Here is a 27,783-nt window from a genome sequence, read left to right as displayed (position 1 = left end):
CGCCTCCGCACGCGGTCCCTCGTCCGCGCCCAGGCCAGCTCACACAAGCGGTCTGGAGACCCTGGTCCGGAGAGCCGTCCCGCCTCCGCCCGCGGTCCCTCGTTCGCACCCAGGCCGGCACAGAAAGGCGGCCTGGAGAGCCTGGACCGTAGAGCCGCCCGCCTCCGCACGCGGTCCCTCGTCCGCGCCCAGGCCGGCTCTGAAAGCGGCCTGGGGATGCAGGACCGGAGAGCGCTCCGCCTCGCCCGCGCTCCCTCGTTCGCGCACAGGGCAGCTCACACAAGCGGACTGGAAGCCCTGGACCCGAGAGCCGTCCCGCCTCCGCACGCGGTCCCTCGTCCGCGCCCAGGCCGGCTCAGAAAGGCGGCCTCGAAAAGCTGGAGCTGGAACCGTCCCGCCTCTGCCCGCCGTCCTTCGTCCGCGACCAGGCCGGCTCACACAAGCGGCCTGGAAGCCCTGGACCCGTGAGCCGTCCCGCCTCCGCACGCGGTCCCTCGTCCACGCCCAGGCCTGCTCACACAAGCGGTCTGGAGACCCTGGTCCGGAGAGCCGTCCCGCCTCCGCCCGCGGTCCCTCGTTCGCACCCAGGCCGGCACAGAAAGGCGGCCTGGAGAGCCTGGACCGTAGAGCCGCCCGCCTCCGCACGCGGTCCCTCGTCCGCGCCCAGGCCGGCTCTGAAAGGCGGCCTGGGGATGCAGGACCGGAGAGCGCTCCGCCTCGCCCGCGCTCCCTCGTTCGCGCACAGGGCAGCTCACACAAGCGGACTGGAAGCCCTGGACCCGAGAGCCGTCCCGCCTCCGCACGCGGTCCCTCGTCCGCGCCCAGGCCGGCTCAGAAAGGCGGCCTCGAAAAGCTGGAGCTGGAACCGTCCCGCCTCTGCCCGCCGTCCTTCGTCCGTGACCAGGCCGGCTCACACAAGCGGCTTGGAGGCCCTGGACAGGAGAGCCGTCCTGCCTCCGCACGCGGTCCCTCGTCCACGCCCAGGCCGGCTCACACAAGCGGTCTGGAGACCCTGGTCCGGAGAGCCGTCCCGCCTCCGCCCGCGGTCCCTCGTTCGCACCCAGGCCGGCACAGAAAGGCGGCCTGGAGAGCCTGGACCGTAGAGCCGCCCGCCTCCGCACGCGGTCCCTCGTCCGCGCCCAGGCCGGCTCTGAAAGGCGGCCTGGGGATGCAGGACCGGAGAGCGCTCCGCCTCGCCCGCGCTCCCTCGTTCGCGCACAGGGCAGCTCACACAAGCGGACTGGAAGCCCTGGACCCGAGAGCCGTCCCGCCTCCGCACGCGGTCCCTCGTCCGCGCCCAGGCCGGCTCAGAAAGGCGGCCTCGAAAAGCTGGAGCTGGAACCGTCCCGCCTCTGCCCGCCGTCCTTCGTCCGCGACCAGGCCGGCTCACACAAGCGGCTTGGAGGCCCTGGACAGGAGAGCCGTCCTGCCTCCGCACGCGGTCCCTCGTCCACGCCCAGGCCGGCTCACACAAGCGGTCTGGAGACCCTGGTCCCGAGAGCCGTCCCGCCTCTGCCCGCGGTCCCTCGTCCGCGCCCAGGCCGGCTCACACAAGCGGTCTGGAGACCCTGGTCCGGAGAGCTGTCCCGCCTCCGCCCGCGGTCCCTCGTTCGCACCCAGGCCGGCACAGAAAGGCGGCCTAGAGAGCCTGGACCAGAGAGCCGCCCGCCTCCGCACGCGGTCCCTCGTCCGCGCCCAGGCCGGCTCTGAAAGGCGGCCTGGGGATGCAGGACCGGGGAGCGCTCCGCCTCGCCCGCGGTCCCTCGTTCGCGCACAGGCCGGCTCACACAAGCGGCCTGGAGAGCCTGGTCCAGAGAGCCGTCCGCCTCGCCCTCGGTCCCTCGTCAGGGACCAGTATGGCTCAGAAAGGCGGCTTGGAGACCCTGGACCGCAGAGCCATCCCGCCACCGCACGCCTTACCTCGTTCGCGCCCAGGCCGGCTCAAAAGGCGGCCTGGAGATGCAGGACCGGAGAGCGGTGCGCCTCGCCCGCGCTCCCTCGTTCGCGCCCAGGGCAGCTCACACAAGCGGCCTGGAAGCCCTGGACCCGAGAGCCGTCCCGCCTCCGCACGCGTTCCCTCGTCCGCGCCCAGGCCGGCTCAGAAAGGCGACCTCGAGAGCCTGGACCGGAGAGCCGTCCTCCTCGCCCGCGGTCCCTCGTCCGTCCCCAGTACGGCTCACAACATTGGCCTGGAGACGCAGGACCGGAGAGCCGCCCGCCTCGCCCGCGGTCCCTCGTTAGCGCCCGAGGCGTGTCACAAATGCGGCATGCAGACCCTGACCCAGAGAGCCGTCCCGCGTCCGCACGCGGTCCCTCGTCCGCGTCCAGGCCGGCTCTGAAAGGCGGCCTGGGGATGCAGGAACGGAGAGCGCTCCGCCTCGCCCGCGGTCCCTCGTTCGCGCACAGGCCGGCTCACACAAGCGGCCTGGAAGCCCTGGACCGGAGAGCCATCCCGCCTACGCACGCGGTCCCTCGACCGCGTCCAGGGCGTCTCAGAAAGGCGGCATGGAAACGCAGGACCTGAGAGCGGTCCTCCTCCCCCGCGGTCCCTCGTTCGCGCCCAGGCCAGCTCAGAAAGGCGGCCTGGAAACGCTGGAGATGAAGCCGTCCCTCCTCTGCCCGCCGTCCTTCGTCCGCGCCCATGACGGCTCACACAAGCGGCCTGGAGGCCCTGGACCCGAGAGCCGCCCGCCTCCGCACGCGGTCCCTCGTCCGCGCCCAGGCCGTCTCTGAAAGGCGGCCTGGGGATGCAGGACCGGAGAGCGCTCCGCCTCGCCCGCGGTCCCTCGTTCGCGCACAGGCCGGCTCACACAAGCGGCCTGGAGAGCCTGGTCCAGAGAGCCGTCCGCCTCGCCGGTGGTCCCTCGTCAGGGCCCAGTATGGCTCAGAAAGGCGGCTTGGAGACCCTGGACCGCAGAGCCATCCCGCCACCGCATGCCTTACCTCGTTCGCGCCCAGGCCAGCTCAGAAAGGCGGCCTGGAAACGCTGGAGATGGAGCCGTCCCTCCTCTGCCCGCCGTCCTTCGTCCGCGCCCATGACGTCTCACACAAGCGGCCTGGAGGCCCTGGACCAGAGAGCCGCCCGCCTCCGCACGCGGTCCCTCGTCCGCGCCCAGGCCGTCTCTGAAAGGCGGCCTGGGGATGCAGGACCGGAGAGCGCTCCGCCTCGCCCGCGGTCCCTCGTTCGCGCACAGGCCGGCTCACACAAGCGGCCTGGAGAGCCTGGTCCAGAGAGCCGTCCGCCTCGCCCGCGGTCCCTCGTCAGGGCCCAGTATGGCTCAGAAAGGCGGCTTGGAGACCCTGGATCGCAGAGCCATCCCGCCACCGCACGCCTTACCTCGTTCGCGCCCAGGCCGGCTCAGAAAGGCGGCCTGGAGATGCAGGACCGGAGAGCGCTCCGCCTCGCCCGCGGTCCCTTGTTCGCGCCCAGGCCGGCTCACACAAGCGGCCTGGAGACCCTGGACCGGAGAGCCTTCCCGCCTCCGCCCGCCGTCCCTGGTTCGCGCCCTGGACGGCTCACCCCAGCGGTCTTCAGACGCAGGAACGGAAAGCCATCCCGCCTCCGAACGCCGTCCCTCGTTCGCGCCCAGGCCGGCTCACACCAGCGGCCTTCAGACGTAGGCACGGAGAGCCCTCCCGCCTGCGCCCTTCGTCCTTCGTTCGCGCCCAAGCCGGCTCACCTCTGCGTCCTGAACTGGAGATGTACTAGCGGAGAGTCATCCTGCTTCTGCCCACTGTCCCTCGTTCTCGCCTTGGACGGCTCACACCAACGTTCTGTAGACGCAGGAAAGGAGAGTCGTCCTGCCTCTGCTCGCCGTCCCTCGTTCGCGCCCAGGCCGGCTCACCTCAGCGGCCTTAACTGGAGACTAGGAACAGAGAGCCATCATGCCTCCGCCCGCCGCCCCTGGTTTGCTCCCAAGCCTGTTCAAACCAGCCTCCAGAACTGGAGATTTAAGAGCGGAGCAAGTCCCGCCTCCGCCCCCCGCTCACTGGCCAAGGTGTTGTGATCGGCGGGACCCCGCGGAGACTTCGGGCCCTCATTGGACCGCGCCAGACGTCGTATCTCCTGATTGGCAGGAGGCAGCTGCAGAGGGGAGGGGAGCGGATGGTGCGAGTGCTTTCCTCTAGAAGGCCAAGCCCTCCCCAGCTATTAGAAGGAGCCCTCTTTGCCTTCTACTGAGGTGCAGAGCCGGGAGAGAGAGGGAATGGCACAGGTTAAACAGAGAGGCTGGGGGCCAAGACAGCAAGGGAGATGGTGGTGACGAGGGAGGGCTGAGGGGATGGGAAAGCACCCCGGAAAGTATCAGGAAGATAGATGGGACTCTACCTGCTTCCCTAAGGCACATGTGTCTCCTCTCCCTCCTGCAGCGCAGACGCACTCCAGTGTGCAGGAATCAGCGGAGCACCCGTTCTGGAAATATAATAAAGACGGCATGTGATCCGTGGCTAGTATTTCCAATGAGCCTGACCTACATCTCAGGGCCACAGTAGGAAGTTCACTGATAAACAATGCGTCTGCCGGGCTTTGTTGTACAGCGACGTGCCTCCAGTGTGCAGTCACTGTGGTATGGACTAAATTCTGGTTTCCCTCCCCCCACCCCTCCTCCCCCAATCCCTGTCTACGGGAGGGGTTCTCGGAGGGGCTGAATTTTATAACTAAAAAGCAACACAATCAATTAAGCACAGTTTGTGAAGGAATTGGGAGAGCACATGGAAGAAGGAAGAGACTAGGGAACAGGTGACTACAGTGCTGGCTGACTTCCCCCTTTCTCTTATTTGAGAGGTGACAGCCTCTCTCACCAGGTGCTGGTGCTGGGCCGCTTCGCATCTCTCCCGCCTCTAATCTAAAGGAGAGCTAAGCCCTCCAGGTTTCACCATCACTGCCCATCCTTTTACAAATCGGGCTTGAAAATGCAGCCTGTGTGCTTCAGATTTTACAAAACAATCTTACTGCTGTCTCCTTTCACAGTCATTTTCCAATTCGCCCCTCCCCCACCATTTTTGTTTGTGGGAGAATGGGGGCTAACTTTGGCACTAGTAAAACATGCTGGAACTTTCCCAAGTTCTCTTCATTGTATTCACATTTTTTCCTTACTTGTTTTTCTAGTTAAGGTTGGGAGATGATGTTTTACTCATATAATGTTTTAAAAATATAACATGCCTTCACATCCATGATCTCAATTTGTCCTTAAAGAAGCGCTCAGAAACACTTCACACAAGTGTGACTTCTTTTGTTTTATAGTTGTGAAAACTAAGACAGAGGCAGAGAAGCTCAGTGACCCAGAGGGAACAAGTATGACCACGTTTGGCACTCACCACTTTCACCCCACCCAGAAGCAGTGTCTGCCACCACGTGGCCGTTAGGAAGGGGATATGTCACTTACCGATGTGATAGGAATGTTAAAAGTTCTTGAAATAAGCTGTGAGTGACTCATTGACAATTTTGCTCTTTTGGCTGTAGGGAAAAAAACACATTTCTTCAGGAACTTTTATTCATCAAGAGTTTTGCTATCAAAAAATACACCTCTTTACCATGATCTGTGTTCCCTAAAATTTAGTTGTCACCCAAGGCCTATCAGAGTATCTCACGATATAGTGATACGGGGGTGGCCAAAATGTGTGAAGGTGGTCAGAAGGTACAAGCTTCTAGTTATAAAATAAATAAGTCCTAGGGGATGTGAGGCGTATAGCCTGGTGACTATAGTTAATAAACCGTACTGCATATTTAAAAGTCGGTAAGAGATGAGATCTTAAAAGTTCTCATCACCTCCCCCAGAAAGACCCTTAGCATTAAGCTAATTAATACTAAAATTGAGATTCAAATTCAGGTCTGTTAGGTCCCATTTAGCTCCAGATTGCACTGCTTTGGCCTACCTTTTTTGTACATTAAATATTTAATTTATTTATGCACGTATGCAATATTTACTGAATATTGAAAAGAGGCCAGGGAGAAACTGGAGAGACGTTGGTGAATGAGCTACAAGCATCCACTCCCTGTCATCATAGAGATGATCTAATGGGGAAAGAAAAAACCAAACACACAAGAGAACGGGTAATTGCTGGCCCCAATAAAGGCCAAGAGGGAACCAAGCAAGGAGTTAAGAGAATAGGGGAAGGCCTCATGTGAACTGTGGTAAGACATTTCTCAACATGCATCAGGGCTTTCATCGCCAGTCAGTAAGTGCTGCAGCAAACTCAGTAGTCCCCATTAACCAGACCCAAAGTACAACGGCTGCATAGTTAATACAGAAAGTACTTTTGAATGAAGTATTCAGATTAGACTGGCTAATTGTACTTAAGTCAGCACTCTTAAGACAGCACTGACACACACTACACACTGCTAGACAGAAGGGCTGATCCATGAGCATTTTTTAAAGCTTCTATCATATCTATAATTGTCTATCCAGTTACTTACTGAAAGAGTAAGTATGAAAATTTAATATAACCCCCTCAACCATATTTCTCTCACATACTCATATGTAATTACTTTTTTTGGGTGGGGTATGGAGAGACGACTTTAACACACTGTGAGACTCTAGCTCAGTAAAACAAAAATAAAAAAAACAATATGGGGTCAGGTTTTCTTGGGCGATGGTTCAAGTCTTTATACTGAGAATGAAACAGCCAACTTGGAGAAAACAGCATGGGGGAAAGTGCCTTTTTTCATGCACCTGATGAGTAAACTGTTTGCTGCCTATTAGTACCATGTTTTCAGCCTATTGAAACAACCAAAAAGTGTCACTAGTTCTCAGGTAAGGCATACAAGTGACAGTCCTAATCAATGAGAGGGTCCTTTATTTATGAGAGCATAGTTCCAATGCAAAAGAAGTCAAGTTACTGTTACGTATTAGGAATGGTTCAGACACAATGAGACAATGTGTGACCAGACTTTAACATGTTATTTTAACGCTAGCTCCTTCTCATTTAATACATTCCCCCCAATGAAAAGCTGATGTGTTTGGTTTTTTTATATTGCAAGAAGCAAATATGTGCCTGACAACTATATTGCAATAAATACATATATCAAAGTAACACACTATACACCTTACATTCACATGTTATATACCAAACTTATACCGTATTCAAATAAATTAATAAAATATTTGGGAGGTTAAAAAATATGTATATATATGCCTGAATCTTGTAACAGGTTATTAACAACATCAAGAATAGTTATTAAATAAGTGCCAACACGGCATGGAACTTACTAGGCACTGAGTCAAGATCAAAAACCGCACAAAAAAGATGAAAGATGACACTCAATGTACACATGAATATTGTCTACGACATCAGATTGATTATCAAACCCAAGTTCCTTCCTATCTTATCTTCTGGTGTTGAACATATGAACATGCTATTACATTGATTTGCATTATTTTCAACAAAGTATTAATGGACTCAAAACTTGCATTTTAATTTCTACTTATAAAAATCCAGATTAACCCTGAAAACATAAACCACATGTAATTGAAGTAGGTTTTTTAACCTTAAAAATACATTGTTTCATGTATCTGCCCCTGATACTTAATTTTCTATGTTTTAAACTACTTAAACAAGCATGACACTGCTAATCTATTATATTTAGTAAATTCCCTTGGAAATACACACCTAAAGCCTTCCTCTTCTTCTCTAAAGGTAATTGTAGTGCAGTAAAATTAATAACAATTCTAGAAAGATGAAATAGAGATGATTTCTTCAGTGATTCCCAAGTTAATTCAGGTCAGAAATGCAGGAGGCAAGTCATGTTCATTTTAAAGATAATAAACTTAGTATTTTGAAAATAACATCATAAATGCATTAGAACTTTGAATATTGGATATACTTTATTATGCCACAAATTCCCAGGAGATATAATAAATATTATTCCTGAATGGGACTAATAATTTCACAAATACTCGCACTTTACTGACAATACCCAGGTAGTGCACATGTATCTAAGTAACCTTTTTAAAATCTCAATGTTAGTTATAAATTTTAAAGGGAAACAGATTGTAGCAGATCCTACTTTATTTTTCAATCTTTAGTGTAAAAATCTATATGTGATACACGCATACATTTTAAGCCTGGGAGAGAGGACTGCACATGACCTGCTTTGCCTGAATTGTCAGGCCCCTGTATCTGCACCAGGTACCGTTATGTAAAAGGTTATTGTTGGAAATGTTCCTGATAAACCGAAATAGAGGAAACATTTTAAAAGAGCTCGGTCTTTAAAAGCCTTAATAGCTGGTATAATCTTAAAAAGGAATCGAAATATTCCTTTACTTACTAATGGATTAAGTAGAAAATTTAAAATACTTCTTTTATTGACAATCAGTACACTAATACATTTTAAGGCTGAATATTAACAGTGTTTGCACAACATCCAAAGTGTGGTTGGGAAGCTAGGGAACACCAGTATTCCTGCCCCACGCCTAAGGGTAAACCACCCCAGGGAGACAGCACCTCACAGCCAAAGGCGCTGCCTGAGCCTGGAACACCACCGTGACAGTGGGCAGCACTGTCTAGAAATTTATTTTCTAGAAATAAATACAGATACTTGCAGAGGAATATTGGCCTAGCATTAACCATAACATTCGATCAGTAGTTTTTAAATTTTTTTCCCACACTGAGCCATGAATCTTCTCCCTTGCTAGCTGCCCAACAAATTTCAAAAGAGTTTTATTCTCCTGCTTTAGTTGTTCATTTTTATCTTCTATGTCATCTATTTAACAAGGTCTCTATTTAACAAGTCAGTTTCCTTTGAGTTTTCCGATCATTTCCTCTTTATCTTGCATTAGTCTCACAAGTCTTAAGTTTTCTTGCCTTTCTCTTACCACTAAGCACGTGCATCCTGTTGTTATCTGCTGAACCCACTTCTGTCTATTCGGGGATACCTATACTGGAGACATCTTAGTAGTGGTTGTGTTTTTAGATCTGCCTCTAAGTGTAGCAGGTAGGAACTATGTGGATCTAATAAGCTTAGAGCCTTCTTCTGCACCGTGTTCTGGGGTGTAATTGCATCTTCTCGTTTCCGCTTTGTCTGCCCAGCTTCACCACCTTCAGGTTCCTCTAAGCACTCTGCCCAGCGGGGATGCTTACCAGACCCGGAGCGCCACTCCTCCCGCAGCTTCCTCGTCTCCGTCTGCCCCTCGCCTTTCCTGGCGATGGGGCCCGAGCTCTTGCCCTTCTCCGGGGCGCTGTCCCGCTCCTCCTCGTCGCCCGGGGCGGCGCTGCCCGCTAAGCGGCGGTGGCGGCGGCGGAGAGGGGGGGGGACTGGTCCTCCGGCTGCCCTGGCCGAGGCGGCGCTGCTCTGCGGCCCCGGGCCCACCGCGCAGTTCACGGCCTGGGGCCGGGCGGCAGGGGCAGCGGCGCCACCCGGGAGGTTGTTGCTGAGCTCGTTGGCCCCCGCAGCCGAGGTGCCCGGAGCCGCGGGGAGCTTCCCAGCTGCGCCACCGGTGCCCCAGCGTGGAGGGCGGGGGTACGGTGGTGGCGGTGCGGGGGGTGTTCTGCTTGGCGCGCATCTTTCCCCGCGTCGCCTTCTCCTCCTCCAAGGAAGCCTGTGGTGCGGCCGCTGGCCCGCAGTCTGGCAGGCACCTGTCCTCACAGTTCCAGCGGGGCCGGCCGGGCTCCCACCGCAGGCCACCCGCCCCAGCCCTGGCTGCCCCTGCCTCCTTCCCGTCGCCCGGAGAAGGAGAGGGAACGACCTCCCCACCCTCCTCTGGCGCGGGGTGGGGTGGCCGCGGTTCCCCCTGGGACGGGCCGATTTGTGGGGAAACACAAACGGGGGCAGGGAAGGGAAGCATCAGGTCCTCGCCCACCCCCACCCCCAGGATCTGCCCTGCGACAGGGCCCCTCGCAGCCACCCCCCTGCACAGTGCCCACTCAGCCCCACCGCCCACCCCACCCCCCGCGCTAGGAGCTGCCGTATCCCCACCCTGGAGAATTGATACTTTATAGAATCTTCAGTGCTTGTATCTTTAAGTTTCCATTTAGTTTATTTTCTGAATCAGGAAGTACATTTCTATGCCTTATTTACACCCTCTATTTCCAGCTTCTCACTTTGGTTGTAAACAAGGGGGGAGGCCTTCGAAGAAGCAGCTATCTTTGCACAGTCAGGATTTGCTTTTGGAGAGCTTTGTTAACATGTCCCCTGGGTTCACAATCGCATCCCATCATAACTGCTTTGTTATCTATTTACACCAACATGCTTATTTTTTCAGCAGTTTATTTTCTGATGTTATTTTATCTGCTATATTATGATAATAGTGTATTTCATATTGTTTTGTGTATTATTTACTACTATATGTTATACATGCATTACACGTACATACCTGTGGGTTTGCCTGGGATGGTGGCTGACTGCATTTCATCTTCATGAACATTGAATATTCTTATATGTATTTAGAGCGCTTTTTAGAACAGACATGAAAATATTCCATCTACTCATTTAATTCACAAAATATATCCACTGTGCAATAAAGGTTATGTTTTAATTTATAGAAGAACTTTTTTGTCTTAAAATTATGAGCTGAACAAGCACACATTTGGCATAATCATACACAACTGAGGAAAGCTAGCTTCTCCCTCTAAGCAACTGTCTTAGTCACTCGTTTATAGTATCTGTGATGACGAGCATTTTTATATCAATTTTATCTTTTTCCAATTGACCAGTAATTACCTATGGTACATCATATCCATTTTTTTCTTTCATTTCATTGCAATCAATAAACCTGTCTTTCTGTGGTGATGAAAGTGTTCTTCACATGATGGTACCTTGTCATGTTACATATCTGTTTACCATGGGCTACTACTCTTGTACACTGAGAAGGCAAGGAAAATTACTGGCTAATTACTGCTAATTTTCCCACCTGTATTTCAGACCTAACCTAATTTCTTAAGACTGTTAGATATTTCTTTTAAATTGCATTAAACACAGAAGAGAGATCACTTTTTTATCTTTACCTGTATCATTAGCTATATGAACATTATAATAACATGCAAGTTTGACTACACTGAAAGGCATTTCAGGGTTTGATCTTGGAATAATTATTCTAAGAGGTAACTTATTTCTGGGACAAAATATAGCAACAAGTAAAATCACTTGCAAGATTGCTGTTTGGTTCTCTGCATTTGTCACTTTCTGTTAACTATCACTTAGAAGTTGATTAGTTTAGATATTTTTAAAACAATTCTGACTAGAAAACACCAAGGGAAAATACTGAATCTTTGTGGTCAGAAGTTCTGTTCTCATTCTTCTAATCTGAATGTTTCAGTTGCAAATGTTTGATTTTGCTCTGTTAGTGTGGAAAAGTAATCATGGAAACAAAATAAAAACAACCATTCTTGGAATAAGTGAGCCAGTCACATTGGAGCATTATTAATATTATTGTTATTATTATTTTTAAACAATCCAGTATTTTGAATATAGTCAGCCATGAAATTAAATAAACTCACTGAAGCCTGAATCCTAATGTACATTTATGATGACAAACTTTTTAGAGTGAACTTAGGACACAGCTATACCAGTGAAACAACCAAAGAAGAAAGAAAGAAAAACCCTCCAAAGAACAGCCTACATCATTAACAAACATGTGCATTAGTATTTAATATGAAAAATGTGAAATAAATGTGATTGGAAATTATGTATGTATTATTCTAGGTTATTTATTCTGTGTCATAAGTCCTATCTTTAGAAAAAACAAAATAGAAGGAGGTGACAGGTAAAAGTCATAGTAATTTCTTATAGGGTAATTTTAAAATAATATATTCTAAAATATAAAAATGTTTAATATAATTTTTATTTTCACTTGTTTCATATTTATAGAAACTTTTCAAAGATAGTGTAGGATTTCCCAAGTAGCCCAGATCAGTTTTCTGTCTTATTGCCATCTCGTATTATTATGCTCATTGTTACAATTAATGAATTATTGATGATATATTATTATTAACTACAATCCATGCTTTTTTCAGATTTTCTTAGTTTTACCGTTTTCTCTTCTAAGGTCCCATTCAGAATGCCCCATCACATTTAGTTACCATGTCTAAGTAAAACTCAGGGCACGCGCCCTGAGGGTGGCATTACTGTTGCTGTTGCCCTTGCTCAGCTGGCTGAGGCACGTTTTTCAGGTGCCTCCTCTATGAAATGAGTCCATTTCCCAGCCTCTTCTGCATGTGCTTTTTGAAAGGATGTCATTATGTGCAGCCAAAATTGACGGAGTTGGGAAGTTATGCACCATTCCCCTGATAGTTTAAGTATCTATGTCTAGTATTTGGGTTTATGCCTGAGAAATTCGGACTCCCTACATTTATGTATCTATTTTTTCCAATAAAACAGACAATGAATTCATGAAATGATGCTCCACCTCAGTGATGATCAGAGAGATGCTGGATCCAACCATCCATACCTAGAACAGTGTCTGGCACGTAAACTGCTCTCAGTAAATATTCCTGAAAGAATAAAGCTGAAAAGATGTGAGGAAGTGCACGTAATGTGCACAGGTGGCAGAAGAGGTTCCAGGCAGAGGGAGTGTTACTAAGGGCAAGTTCATGTGCCTGCCACACCACGAGGCCCAGCAAACTGAAACATCAAAGTCTGGAGCAGAGAAAAGTTTATTGCAGGGCCGGGTGAGGAGGACAGAGTGGCTTATGCCTAAGAATATCCCGAACTCCCCAAAGAATTTCAGCAAAGCATACTTAAAGTCCAGGTAAGGGAGGGTGAGTCACAGGGTAGGTGATCAGCTTGTGCACAATCCTCTGATTGGTTGATGTGGAGGGAACAGGGCGATCAACACCATCAACCCCCAGGTACCAGAAGGACTGGAGGCAATGCACCCTCAATCATCAAGTGTTAATTTCTTCCCTTGGTGGTGGCTTTAAGCATCTGAAAATCTCAGGAAATAGACATGAAATAATATTACCTGGGTGCTTCAGAGGAGCTGCAGCAGAGGATGGGGGGAGGGGGTCTGATTCTGGAAGGCCCCCCAGGGTCCTGCTAAGTTACAGAAACAGGTGAACAGATCACAAGTTTTCTGGAGAGGTTAGCCACATGGCCCCAGTCTGGCCAGTCAGTGTGTTCCATCCTCCCTGGCCACTGTGACTGGCTCAAAGCTGGGCACCAGCCCGGTCAGGCTCCACGGTCAGGCTTTGGTGCTGGAAACCTGGGGGTGGAGAAGTTCTATTTCAGTTGGGAGTTGAAGGGACCTGATGTCAGCCTATGGCAGTTGGTGGCCATCTTGCTCTCATAAAGGCAGAGCCATGTGAAGATGACACCAGTGGCAGATCCCAGAGGTGGGGAAGGACAACTTCTGCTGACGTCACTGAGCACCAGGTACAGCCCTGCCTGAAGCTGTTTCCGCGTGGACATCTCAGTTAGGTAAGTCATTCTTTCCTGCCTTATTTGCTTCTTTAAGCCGCTTCGGTTTTCTGTCACTGATTAAAAAGAGAATCTGACTATCCCTTCAAACTGGCTAAATGGGGACCCTGGGACTGCAACAGTGTGGTGACAGGCAATGATGTGGCTGATAGACTCCAGAAGCCTCTGTGCAAAAGGGATTGTAGCTGACAAGTGAGAGTAAACATGGCCTCAGTGAGTGGGTTTGCTAGTGGCAGCTCCCAGGTCCTGGATATTAGAGCGCACACACTCAGCCAGGTCTCAGCACTGCTGTCACACCTGCTAACCCACACCTCTCGTCTCCCACCTGCCGGGCCTTGGGGCTGGACACCCCAGGGCACCTGAAACAGCCCAGGGCTTTGTGTTGTAATTTACACAGGCTGCCCCCACGTCTGAGGGTGAGGGTGACTGGGTTCCAGTTTACAGAAGAGAAAACAGACTAGAGAGGCTCACTGGTGAGCTGTGGGGGTGGGACCCCAATCCACCATCTGATCTGTGACTTCAGAGTGGGCAGCCTCCCCACCCTCAGCCAGGGTGCTTGCTAAGCCTAGGGGCTCAGGAGTCCTGCTCCCTCCAGCACCCCTCCTGGAGGTGAGGGTGGGGAGGAGGGGGGAGGGTGGGCTCTTCCCTATACAACAATCTCCCCTGCAGGGGCACACGTGTGACCCCACAGACTGTCATTCCTTCCTTATGACCTGGGCCTCCTTGGCCAGGCATGAGGAGCACCCTGACCTGTGGGCACTGCAGTCCATGGGTGCACATGTGAGCAGGTGCACCCATGACTGAGAGGACAGCCCCCCAAGTTAAGGACCCCTTGCTCAGATGATTACATCCTGGAACTGAAGGGTGCCCAGGGCTCAGGTGGCCAATTCTGGCCTTAGGGGCAAATTGTTATCATCCAGGGGGCTGATTTTTTAATTAAATTAAAATTTTGCAATCCAATAGTCAAGCCCCTTTCTCAGCAGCCTTGTAGTCTCTCAGCCTTTACTACTCTCTGGGACCAAGTTCTTGGCTTCAAACTGAGTCTCATTATGGACATAAACATGTCCCTTTCATGTGCCACCTTTGGTATAAGAGGCCACCCCAAACTCCCCCTCCCTTCCCCTTGTCAACACCTTGACACAGACGAGCAGCGCTCTTTTGATGCAGTTCTGCAGATGTGTGCGCTAAGGATTTAGAATGCCCAGGCTAGGAGGGGCCTGCCCCACATGGCAGGGCGGGTGGGCAGGCGGGGGTGATGATTCACCTAAAACCTCAGCTGGTGTCAGGCAGCGACAGCAGAGTGGCAGCCGAGGGCTGAGCGGGTGCAGAGTAAGTGGATTAAATGTGTTCACCCAGACGCCTTGGGGATGGCGGGCCTGGAGCACGACTACAAGTGTGGAAGGTGGAGGGTCCCCAGTGCCTGGACCCCTGCCTTGTAAAAATTAGGGTTGAGATGTGGCTATGAAATCAGAACACGGGTTCAAAGCTTCCCTCACCACTCAGTCAGTGATTCAAAGCAAACGAGTCTCAGTTTTCTCATGTGTAAAATGGGAACATTGAAGCCTCTCCCTCTGAGGATGGGGAGGGGTTACATGGGGCGACAGCAGGGCACAGGGGTGTCTGGGCTGAGCCTGCACCCAGGCAGGCCGTTGTCGCTGCCATGACCACTGTCCTCCAGGGCAGGGTCTGCGTACTCTCCCTGTGAAGGTCCAGACAGTAAACAGTCTAGGCTTTGAGGGACTGACAGCCCCTGTCACAACCACCGCCTGCTGCTGTTGGAGGGCAGAGGCAGCTTCTGCAGCAGGTAGTCCGGGCTCCCACCCCGCTTCCTGAGATGTGTGTTATTGACGTACAACTGTCACACAATGTTGTTAGTCTTAGGCGTGCAGCGTAATGCTGTGCATACTGTGAAATGGTCACTGCAGGAAGTTTAATTGACACCTGTCACCACCCATAGTTACACATTATTTTTCTTGGGATGAGAATTTTTAAGATGGACTCCCTTAACAACTTTCAAATGCACAGCACAGTGCTGTTAACTCCAGTCACCTTGCTGTGCATTATGTCCCCAGGGCTTGTTTATCTCATAATTGGAAGTCTGCACCTTTTGATTATCTTCACGGATTTCAATCAGCCCCACCCTCACCTCTGGCAACCACCAACTTGTTCTCCGTTTCCATGGGTTTGGTTCATTTTTTGGATTCCATATATAAATGAGATCATAGGTGTTTGTCTTTCTCTGTCTGATTTGTTTCACTTAGCACAATACCCTCAAGGTCCATCCAAGTTGTCACAAATGGCAGGATTTCATTTTTTTTAATGTCTGAATAAGATTCCATTATATAGATCGCATTTTCTGTATCCATTCATCTGCTGATGGACCCTTAGGTTGTTTCAATAACTTGGTTATTGTAAATAATGCTGCAGTGAACACGCGGGTGCAGTTGTCTTTTTGACATGTGATTTCATTTCCTTTGGATACACTCCCAGGAGTGGAATTGCTGGATCATATGGGGGTTCTATTTAAAACCTTTTGAGGAGCCTCCATATTGTTTTCCACAGTGACAGCACCATTTACATTCCCACCAACAGTGCGCAGATTTCCCTTTTCTCCACACCCCCGCCGGCACTTGTTAGCTCTTGTATTTTGATGGCTGCCGTCCTGACAGGTGGGAAGGGATAGATCACTGTGGGTTTGATTTGCATCTCCCTGATGATGAGGGATGTTGAGCACCTTTTCATGTACCTGTTGGCCATCTGTGTGTCTTCTTTGGAAAAATGTCTATGCAGCTCCTCTTTCCATTTTTTAAATCAGATGGCTTGTTTTTTGCTGTTGAGTTGTAGGAGTTCTTTATGTTTTGGGTGTTAACCCCTTATCAGATATATGATCTGAAAGTACGTTCTCCCCTTCTGTCTGGGGGACCTCTGCTTTCTGGATGACAGGGGTTCAGGCACACGGGAATCTCTGCTTCTCACACCTGTTTCCAATAGTGGGTGGAGGCTGTGTTCTGATAAAACTGTGTGGAGCTGTGGGTCACCATCCCCTCTTCTTGGAGGTGGGCTCTGAGGAGGGCAGTGTGGGCGGGGATGTTTCCTCGTAGTCATCAGTCAGATGGTCACGTGCTCTGGAACTCACATCTTCCAGCCCAGAAGTGACAGGGCAATTTGTAAAGGGAGGACCGTGTAGCTAAAACACTGAGCAGGTGCTTTTGTTCTTTGCTGGAAGGACCTGGAAACCAAGTTGTGTAGAACAGGGACTCCCCCAGGTCACAAAGCTCAGTTCAGACTTCTGGGGTGCTGAGACCTGCTCCGAGCCACTGTCACAGAGGAGGGAAAGGCCTCAGGCAGGAGGGAGGAGCTGCTGGACTGCAGTTGCCCTGCTTGTCAAGGATCAGCTCTGGTGACGTGTGGCACATGAGCTTAGCTTTGGGCGCATAAGAGGAGAGGTTCTTGGGGGAGGACTGGCTTTTTCCTCTGATTGAGGGCCTACTGCATGCCAAGCACAGCAGTCCTCTGAGTCAGGGTTGGAAAGCCAGGCACAGAGAGGTCGGGGGAAGTTTCCAGGTCGCACAGCAGTAGGGGCAGCACTGGGGTCTGATGCAGACCCGACACCCAGCCCACATTCTCTCTCCTTTCCCAGGACCATCGTGACCCCACATGTCAGTGTCCCCCCAGAGAGGCCTGGGTGTGGGACCTGGGACCTTCCCTGCCTAACATGCTAGGAGCCTTAAGAGGGAGGACAGGGCACTTCCTTGGTCCACGATGCCCAGAGGCTGCTCTCAGCGAGGGGCCCAGCGCACACTCTGGGCTGAATGAACCTCCAGGATCCTGGGAGCAGCACCTGCACACAGTGAGTGCCATGGGGCCAGCGGCATTGGTCTCCTTGTCTCTTCCTCCCCTCTTTGCTGGGTGAGGAGTCGTCCCAGTGGGGCCTGGACTGGTCCCAGTTCTCAGCCCCACTCAGGGTCCAGCAGGGGGTGGAGCCCAGGCTGGACTCTGTCCCCTGTCCTCCTGGGCACCCTCATTCCCTGCACCTCAAATGCCTCCCTCTGCCCGCCTGGCAGCCCCCATCCTGGGCTATAGCAGCGCCCTCTGGCCCTTGGCCCCACACCTTCTCTGTAGTGGGTGGAAGTGAGGTGATGGACACGCTGGGCCTCCTGGATAGTCTGGGGGAGACCGATATCCCCATCCTGTCCACAGCCCCGAGAGCCCAGGGTGGGGAGAGGGTGTGTCCCCGTTCATGCTCTGATTTGCTCAGAGATTCTTAGCACCTACTTTGCTGAGTGGATACGGGGACAGAGGGATGACGTGAATGCAGGAGAGCTGGGCACAGAGGGGACGTCAGCAGAGCATGAGGAGGGGGCGAGCCCGGGCTGGCCTCATAACCCCCCTCAGCCTTGGTTTTCTCATCTTTAAAGTGAGACAGACCATTGTGAGGTGAGCGGCAGTCTGACCCCAGGCCAGATGCAGTCTTACACACCTTACAAGTAAGAGCTCGCTTGACTCCTCGTGGGAATCTATGGGGCAGGGACCGGTGTTATCACCCCTTCTACAGATGAGGAAACTGAGGCACAGAGAGGTGAGGTGACCGCCCCAGACATCAGAGCCCAGGCTGTCTGGCTCCAGTGCCCACTCTGGGTGTCTCCTCCCTCCCTTCACCCTCCACTGGGACCCATAGCTGCAGCCTCATCAGTGTGATTGTTCATGGGGAGCAGAGTGGGGGCGCTGGGGGCCCGTTTTTCTGAGCACTGTTTTCCCAGGAGGCTCAAGGTGTTGGTTGCATTCACTGCTGGACACCCGGGCCCGGGCCCCAGCCGGCCACACTGCAAGGCCTGTATTGATGTTTGTTGAGTGAATACCAGAATATCTGCATGCACTTGCGTGGTGCACCCCATTTCTTCATCTCCATAGCAAGCCTGGCTGCATGGCTGACATCTTCTGTCATCAGGCCTCTGCCAGGGACAGTCAGGGGGACCAGAGCTGCTCAGCTGGGGACAGGGAGCCTCAGGGGCCCTGTGGCTGCCCCAAGACTCTCCTGGGCTGTCCCAGACCAATCCGCAGGGAGGCCCAGCCAGCTTCCAGGAACAGCAATGAGATCCCCATCCCAGGGGTGTGGAGTAGGTGTCGAGGGGTGCTTCCTGAGGGTGACTTTGCATCTGAAGGGGCACTGGGGGCCAGGCTGCTTTAACGTCCATGCCAGGCCCACACCCCTGCTGGCTGCATAAAGCTGGTCATGAAGGGCACAGGCTGTGGGGCTGAGGTTCTAGCAGGTTCCTGCTCCCTCTCTGTACCTCAGTGTCCTCATCTGTAACAGAGAACCAGTAACAGGGCCACGGGAGGGCTCACTGAGACCCTGCTCTGTGGCCTTGGGTGGCCACTGCCCTCTCACTGCTCAGTGTCCTTCTCTGTAATAGAAAACTAGTAACATCTTTCTTAGCCTTTTGGGGTCACATTTTTCTGAGTCCCTTTCCATGCAGAACTCACAGACTGGAGAGGTAATCAGAGTGTGGTCACAGCCCTGGGGGTGCCAGGGGAGGCCACAGGGGCTGCAGGAGAGGGTGGGAACCCAGAAGGGCTTCATGGAGGAAGTGGGGTCTGAGCTGGGTCTCCAAGGATGAGCTGTCATCTAGCCGGGGCCTGGCACCGAGCAGGACCCATGTACATGATGAATGAAGGAGTGAATGAATGGATGAATAGGTGTCCCCATAACAGAAAGCGAGGGGGGCAGCACCCCAGGCAAGGCAGGAAACACAGGGCACCTATGGGGAACAGAGGGTGGGGATGCAGTGTAATGCCAGCCTCACCCTTTATGGGTGTCTTGCCGCCACTGTAGCCTGTGCCCTGGTGGATTGGGAGCCCTCGTCTGTACTGTGCTCTGGGACCTGCTCTTCTTTCCCAGCAACACCCAGCTGTGCCACCTCTATGTCCCCGAGGGGACCTGGACATGTCTCGTGGGGGATTGTGAAAAGGGGGTCGGTGTGCAGCCCAAAGCTAAAGAGGGAGGCAGAGGATGATAAGGCCCTGCCAGAGGGGATCACTAGCTTGGAGGCATTGGAGGGGTGGGAGGGCCAAGCCTTGGGCCTGAAGGATCCCGCTGGTGGTGGCCTTTCTCACGAGGGGGCTTCACAGGGAAGAGTCAGTTGTGGGGCAAGGGCTGAGCTCAGTTTGGGGCATGCTGACCTGGAAAAGCTCAGCATAGGTATGTCCAGAGGAGCTGGAGGTAGGGGATGAAGGTGCCACCGGGGTCAGGATCAGAGCTTAAGTCCCAGAGAGGTGGGGTGGGGGTGCAGCAGAAGAGGCTTGAGGATGCCCAGATGTTCATTCACTGGGTCCGCAGGGAGGGGACCGTCATGTTCATTTCACAGCCGCCTGGTACCTCACAGAGCAAGGTCCAGGGAGGTCATAAGGAAACACAAGGTAACTTGACCCAAATTCTCCCATTTCCACTTTAAATCCCTGGGATAGAATTCGCTAAATTCAAAGATTGGTGACTCGGGTTAGTTAGCTAGAAAGTTGAACCCAAGGTTTACAAATAAAAGCAGCATACAGACTGAAGGCAAGACTAAGAACCCACAGGATCACTATGACTGTCCACACACAGCCCACTGTGGCCTCAGGGCCTTTGCACTGGCCATTCTCTCAGCTGGGAACTTTCTCCCTCCACATTGCTTGCTCCTTAAACATCTCCAGTATTCTGCCCAAATGGCCTCCATGACTTTATTTTCCTCCATGGAATGTATCACCGCCTGACTTTTGATATATTTTACTTATTTTTCTCTGTGTCCCCCACTAGGCTGTCTGCTGCATGAGAATGGAGACCCACCTGCTTGACTCCCTGCTATGCCCGGTGTCTGGATCCCACCCAGCACGCAGTAAGGCCTCAGTGAATGTGCACCTGGTGTATGAACGCTGTAGGCCACAGACAGGAGTCTTCCCAGCCATGATGGTAAGAATCATTCATTCACTACTTACTGAGCCCTACTGTGTGCTGGGCACTGACCTGGGCAGGAGGCACGCAGGGAGTGAGACACACAGTGAGCACACACCACATGTTAGGATGGACACACAGGGCTCAGGGAAGTCAGGACTGCAGGGTGGAGGACGAGAAGGCCAGGTAGGAGGGACAGTGGTGGCAGAAGAGATAGAGAGGTGGGGTCCCAAGTCGTGCAGGGCCTGGTGGCCCTTGTGAGGGCTTTTCCTCTGGGCAGGGGTACCATGGCTAGGTGCGGAGCAGGGAGCCGGGTCTGGAATGTTGCGCAGGAAATGAAGCGGGTAACTGCTGGGGAGACGTGTTTGCAGGAGGCTGTCCCTGTAGATTGAGCAGACAGGGAAGTCTCCCCTGAGGAGGTGACATCTGAGCTGAGCCCTTGTATGGGCCCTGTTTCTACCTTCTGTAGACTGGATGCTTTCATCCACCCTGCAGGCCTAGGCGGGACATGCCCTGTTCTGTCACCTGGACTTGACCTCCTGCCCCCTTTGTGGGCCCTCCTGCCCCAGGAGGAGTCCTCCTTCTAGGTCTAGCCCCCCCACCTCCTCCACTGGACTCGGACTCACGCTGAGCCACTGTCCACCTGCCTGACTCATCCAGAGTCAGGTCCAGGCCCTCGGGGCCACCCCTCCACCCCAGAGCCCATGAAGTTACTCACCCGGCCAGTCCTCAGCCTGCTCACCTGCCTCACTCTTCCATCCTGCAGAAACAGCCCTGTCCACGGCACCCTGCTCCTCCGACCCTGACCCCCGTGGTGCGGCTCCATGTGGGAAGCCGTCCCTTCCTCCAGGATGGTGAGTAGAAACTGCCTTTTCAATGGCAGTTGTCCCCTGATCTGTCGGCCTTCCTGAACCTCAGATTTCCTACTAATATAATCTATTTCACACCAGCCTGTGAGACACTTAGAGTAAACATATGAAGAACAAGTGACTTATACACCTTTTTCCAATATCATCAAGTTTAATATTTTAATATAGAAGAGAATTCCTTTTCCCCATAAAATCATAGGCTCCTTGAGGGTGGAGGAGACATAAAAATTACGTGAACAGGACCAAACTGAGGATTGACTAAGTCCTGCATTCACACTGTGAATGGAGTGTCACTGTTTTTCAAATTAGGCTTTTACACTTGTCAGCTTAGCAGAAATTGTCGGTTCCACACGCATCTTTCCAGTAATAACCAAGTGACACCGCGTGAGATGCCGCTGCCTGAGTTACTTGATGAGAATCTGCAGGTGTCAGGAGGGAGTCAGGGCAGTGTATTACACACAAGCTGCATCTTTGGGAGAGAGTGGGGGTGGTGCCCTGGAAGATGTCACCTCCTGACTCACTTAGTTGGGAGCATCCATCTTCACACGTTGGATTTCCAGAGAGGTGTCCAGAGGGGAGAGTGGGCTGGAGCTGGGCTTGGCTGTCACCCACGGAAGGGAGGACTGGAAACCTCAAACAGCTGTGGTCCTGGGAGTAGCCTGACTCAGGGGGGCCACTAGAAATGTCTCCTCCAAGACTGTTGTCCTGCTGAGGGTCAGGCTCAGCTGCTGTAACAGAAATGGGGAGAGGTGGTCCCGGGGTAAAAGTGACAGTTCTGGAGGATGAGTGTGTCTGCGGACACAGTTGCGGCAGGACAACCACGATTAGTGACACTGCATCATGTCGGGGACATTCTCCAGGAGAGTAGCCTCAAGGTGCTCCCACCACACAAAGTGAGAAACAGGTGAGGAGAGGGGCGTGCTGATTAGCTTGCCCATAGCGATCATTTCACTATGTGCACACGCACCACCCGTCACGTTGTACACCTTAAATTCATGGAATTTTTATTTAAAAAAAGACAAGCTCTGGGACGTGAGAGGCCAGCAGCTGCACCTGGACTCTGACTTCGAGACAGAAATGACACTCCTGCCAGGGTCAGACCCAACCTGCAAAGGACAGCGGCTTTTGGTTTCTCGCTCTTGGAAACCAGCCCACAGGCTGTGAGGAAACCCAGCAGCCACACGGAGGCCAAGGCCCAGCCACCAGCCCAGCTGAGCCCCAGATGATGGCCCCTGTGAGCGAGGCCGAGGCCGAGGCTCCAGGCAGCGGAGAGGAGCCGGCCCCTGGGCTGCCCACACTGTGCAGTCCTGCGGGGACAAATGAGGATTGTTTTAAACCACTGCGTTTAGGGGTGGTTGGCTTCATGACAGCAGGTACCTGAATGCCGCCTTGCTCTCACCTCCGCCTGCCCTAGGTCCTCGGACTCCTCTCACCTTTACAGACTGGTGTTTGTGCCCCCCGGATTCACAGATTGATGTCCCCCTGTGTGGCAGATGCAGAGGCTGAGTGAGGTCAAGGGTGGCCCTACCTGGTTGGTCTGATGTCCTTACATGAGAGTCCCCAGAGCTGGCTCCCCGCCACATTTGGACACAGCGAGGAGATGGCCAGCTGGCAGCCAGGAGGATTGTCATCACCAGAAAGCAACTTCGTCGGACTTCGCCTTGGCCTCCCACCCCCAGAACCATAGGAAGATAAACTTCTGCTGTTCAGGACTCCTGGCCTGTGACCCTGGGTCGTGGCGGCCCCTCCGGCCTTGACACCTCTGCACACCCTCTCCCCACTGCCTGACGCTTGATGCAGCTCCCTGCTCAGCATCTGTGCTGCTAACTTGGGGAGGGGCGGGAGGTGGGGCATCAGCAGGCCCCCCGCCGTTCCCTCCTCTCAAAGCCCCTGCCCTCCCCCACAGCACAGCGCAAGCAGCGGCGGTGGCTTAGATGTCCCTGAGCAATGGTCGGACTGTGGCTCCCCTCCTCCCAGGTCTGCACAGGGCCTGGCACACACACACCTGCTCAAGTTTTAGGAAGGATGATGTTCTTGGCCGGGAAGGTGAGGGCCCCCTCTGACCCAGAAGTTCTGCTCCCAGATGTAAACACCAGTGAAACTGTTACTGAGTCCAAAGTCGTTCTGCTCGCCGCATGACAGGCCAGTAAATCGGGAGACGAGGTGTTAGGGCAAGGAATAGCGACTTTTTTTGGAAAGCCTGCAGACTGAGAGGATGGCTGACTAATGTCTTGGAGAACCATCCCGCTCCAGTAATAACATAGGCTCCTTTTACACAGAAAAACAGGGGAGGGGGTGTGGTTGGTTGTTGCAAACTTCTTGCTGTAGGAATCCTTTGTTCTCACAGCTGTCCATGTGGGTCAGGCCTTGGTGTTCCTGTAAACCTCCAACAAAACAAGGTTGTTCTCTAGTTTGCAACTTGCCATCTCTGCGTAAGTGCAGAAGAGCTAACATCCTTAAAGATCAGAGACCCTAGAATAGACTCGCCTGTGTATTTCAGGCTAAAGGCAACATTGTTTCATAAAAGGAGCAGAGCTAGCAAGCCTGAGCCTAGAAAACGGGGCACAGGGTTAAAACTAAAGGAAGAGATCCAATGTGGTGTCAGATTTGTTATTTTCTATTATAAAACATGGGATACAGCCTGGTGGTGAGTCCTGGACCCCGAGCTAGAACAGGCCCAGCGTGTCTCATCAGGAGAGTGGGACACACGAGGGTCACTCACCAGCCACGGCATCAGGGTGAGTCGCCCATATGGCCAGTCCCCAAAGACGGCACGTGTCACAATCTGAAGGAAGCAGAACAGAAAAGCCTGGTGCCTGGGCTGAGAAGTGCCCACTGGGGAGTCAGACAATGAGGCAGAGCAGGGACAGGATTGACACTGGCCCTCTGGGGAGAGGATTGTTTTCATTTACTGACTCAAGCAATGAGGACAGTGGATCTTCAAACTGTTAACAACACACACACACACACACACACACACACACACACACACACAGCTATGTAGGGGAGTTCTGTAGTGCATCAACAATTTTTCAACAAAGTGGCAAATTACTGTTTTTAAAGGGGGCACAGAGCCCCAGTTTGCCCCTCTAACACCCAGGCCCGTTGTCACAGACGGATAAGCCTGGACTTCTGGCAGCACCCAGCCACCCCCTCGGTCTCACCATTAGTAAATGAGTGAACAGCCATGGTTCCCAGTTGCCTACGTGTAGACCCCTTGTCCAGAAGGACCCGGACTCCCTCCCAGCGGTTCCTGGTGGGCACCAGTGCTCGCCGACATGGCCACAGCCCTGGACGCTGGCAGGTGACAGGGACCTGAGTGCCCAGTAGAACCCTGTGCTCCTCCTGCCCCAGGGCAGTGACAAGGTCAGCCCAGCCTCGTGCTGGACTCTCCAAAGCAAAAGCCAGCACAGACCGGTGAGGAAGGGTGGCCTGGGGCGGCGTGGAAAGCTCTTGCTCTGTGTTTTTCTCCCCCATTTTATCACAGCTGTGACAGAAAAGAAAGCAGGCAGTGAGTGTGTGTGTGTTTCTTAACTCCATCTTGACCTCGCATCCTGGAGGAAGCCAGCAGCCATGTCCTGCCCTGACCTGTGAGCTCCCCTGTGAGGGGCCCACATGTGAGGACCTTCCACCTCCTCCACCAGCCACAGGAGTGAGCCGAGTTTCCTCGGCCCCTTGGGTGATGCGGCCCCAGCTGATGTCTTGACTGCAGCCTCATGAGGGGCCCTGGGTCACTGGCCCTGTCTGTTCCTGGCCCCCAGAGAGCATGACAGCGTTTGCTGCCAGGAGCCGTGATGCAGCAATGGACCGGGAACACGCGACTCCTCTCCACCCCTCAGGGCTGGGGAGGCGACCTTATCTTCATCTGTGTACTGCCTCTGTCATCCTTTGTAAGGACAAGGGGTCTGTCAAGGGCACTGCAGGTCTCCGGTGCTAAGGCTGGTGGGGGCCCTGGATCAGTGTCTGAGGTGCAGCAATGCAGCCATGCCAGGAGCCCCATCATTCTGGGACATCCTGTGTGTGAGACGCCAGGACACAACGCGGAGCAAGGATGGACCCTGAGCAGGCCTTCCTGGTCCCTGCCCAGCCCGGCCCCTAGCTGCCTGCCAAGTGACCCCAGAATGTCACTCCACCTCTAGGAGCCTCAGTTTCCTCCTTGGTGGACTGGGGGTGACAGGAACAATGAGCCTGGAAGGAGACAAGGCGGACACCCGGCCCGGAGGGGCTGATCAGTAAAGCCGCTTCTCCCAGCACCTGCCTGAAGGCGCACTGTGAGGCCGTGAGCTCCCTCCCCGGGTGGCACTCATCGGCAGAGCTGGGTGCATGGAGGCAAGGGCACCTTCCCTCGTGGGGGGCCCAGCGCAGGGCCTGGCCCCGAGCATGCTCCAGGAAACCCACCTCACGTGCTGACAGCTGAGTCACCTATAACCCAAGGACAGCACGTGCAGAGGACACCCTGGAACTGCGTGGTGCATCCTTGCCGGTCCTAGGACAGAGGAGCAGCCCAGGACAGAGAAACAGGGTGGGCAGGACTCAGGCAGCAGGCGCCTGTGTGCGCGTGGTCGTGGTGTCAGTGTGGCCTGGGCAGCAGGCGGTGGGAGCCATTCAGAGCCCTCTGGTTTCCTGCTCAGGAGGACAAGAACCAGGAACAGGATGACTTTCCAAGCTGGCATGAATGGGTGTGAGGTCACAGAAGCAGTCTCACACCTGTGAACTCACGTCCAGGGGGCTGAACCCAGCAGGAGCCAGGACGAGGCTTCACATGTGCTCACACTGAGCCAGAGATGCCTTGGTCTGAGCTGTCCCAGACACAGCCGGAGATGAGGCTTCTGGCACAAGGAGTTCATGTGGGAGACGAAGGCAAGGGGGTAGGAGAAGCAAGAAGAGGAAGAGAAGGTGCCTCTGTATGGCTGTTATCACATCTCCCACCACTGTGCAGCCCCCTGCAGGATCTCCCCACTGCAGGAGCCCCCCCACTGCAGGAGCCCCCCACTACAGGAGCCCTCCACTACAGGAGCCCCTGCTGTGAAACCCCCCCAAACCCCCCACTGCAGGCAGGGGGAAATGGTCCATCAGGGAGCCGGGAACCAGTGCAGAGAGGTGGCTGGGGTCCTGGCTGCATCTGCCCCCAGGGGAGGGTAAGCCTCCACACTTCAGCTGCCGCACAGGTGGCCAAGGGTCTCCGCCAGCAAGGGAAGCCCCCAGGCAGAGAGGTGCTGGCAGTTCATGTGAAGGGAGCCCAGGGCCAGGGCTCTGACAGCCAGTGCTCCCTGGAATGAGAGAGAGCCTCCTGCCATCCTCATCATAGGGCCATGGATACCTGAGCCACCATGTGGACTTCACAAGGTCAAAGGTACATGGGGTTGTTTGTCACCTTTGTCTCGCTTCTGTGGTGGATCCTGCAGACTGACTCATTCAACACGTGTGCTGCCCTCTCCTTTTATGCTTTGTGTATGTTAGTCTCTGGGAACTTGAAAGCCACATTTCTCGGACCCTGGGCAGCCCAGGCTCTGCAGGCAGCCTCGGCTCCTCGGGACAGATGCCCGCCTGAGATCCAAAAGATGGGAGCGAGCAATGCAGGGTGGTGTAGGGACGGGGCTCCTGGCTGGCAGGGAGAGAGGGTCTGGTTCCCCTGTAGCAGCAGCCGCAGTGTCTAGGCCTGAGCATCACAGACAGTGGGGTTTCCATGGCAGCGGTCATGGGTAGGGTTAGCTGGTTGTCCAGGCGGTTGTCCTTGGCTATGGGGCATCCACTCTTGGTCCCCAGTAGTCCTGCAATCTCAGTCTTAACACCCAGGAATAAGTCCCCCTCTGCTCAGACCACAAAAAGTAGATCCTGTCATTTATAACTAATCACTGTGACTGATACAGATTCAGATTCTGAAATGACCTCCATTGTTTTTCCTGTGTGGAAGACACACAGAAAACCTAAGGAAAACAAGTAAAAATCACCTGTAGCCCCACCCCCTGGAGGTAACCGCTGTAACATTTTTGCATGTTCCCTATTTTTTATATAGTCAAAATGACACAGTAGAATTCTCTGCCAGCTCTGCTCACTTAATGTCACATACTGTGGGTTCTAAATGTGTCCCAATGGCCTTGTCCATGAGGCCTTCAGCTCCCTAGACCAGATCAGGTTCCAGTCCCCTTTTTCAACCAATATTTTGAACTATAATTGACAAAAAAAAAAAAAGCTGGACATATTGAATGTACACGACTCAGTGACTCTGGAGGTAAGTGTGCGTATGTGAAGCCAGCACCGCAGTCTGTGCCATAAGCACATCCATCACGTCCCAGTCTCCTCCACCCTCTTTGTTTATCATTGTGATGAGAACCCTTAACAGAAGGTCTACCCTTTTAGCCAAGATTTAAGTACTTAATATCACATTTCTAACTATAGGCGCCACGCCCTTCAGAGCTCTAGAACTGACTCATCCTGTGAAACTGAAACTTTGTACATTTGACCATCACCTTCCCGATCCCCCCTCCCCAGGCCCTGGCAGCCACCCTTCTACTCTCATCTATGAGTTTGACTGTTTTAGATTTCTCTAGAAGTGATAATAGGGAGAATTTGTCCTTCTGTGTCTGGTTTACTTCACTTAGCACAATGTCCTCCGGGTTCATTCATGTTGTTGT

At 53.2% G+C, this 27,783-nt stretch overlaps 1 pseudogene; it reads right to left on the bottom strand.

Annotated features, from left to right (window-relative positions):
• Positions 1-3,925: 3,925 nt before the first annotated feature.
• LOC123614597 (PRKC apoptosis WT1 regulator protein-like) overlaps positions 3,926-27,783 on the bottom strand; it is a 43,575-nt pseudogene continuing 19,717 nt past the window's right edge.

Source organism: Camelus bactrianus, chromosome 10, assembly GCF_048773025.1.
Source record: "Camelus bactrianus isolate YW-2024 breed Bactrian camel chromosome 10, ASM4877302v1, whole genome shotgun sequence".
Lineage (NCBI taxonomy): Eukaryota > Metazoa > Chordata > Mammalia > Artiodactyla > Camelidae > Camelus > Camelus bactrianus.
The sequence above is the reverse complement of the archived record's forward strand: the minus strand, read 5'-3'. Positions and strand labels throughout refer to the sequence as shown.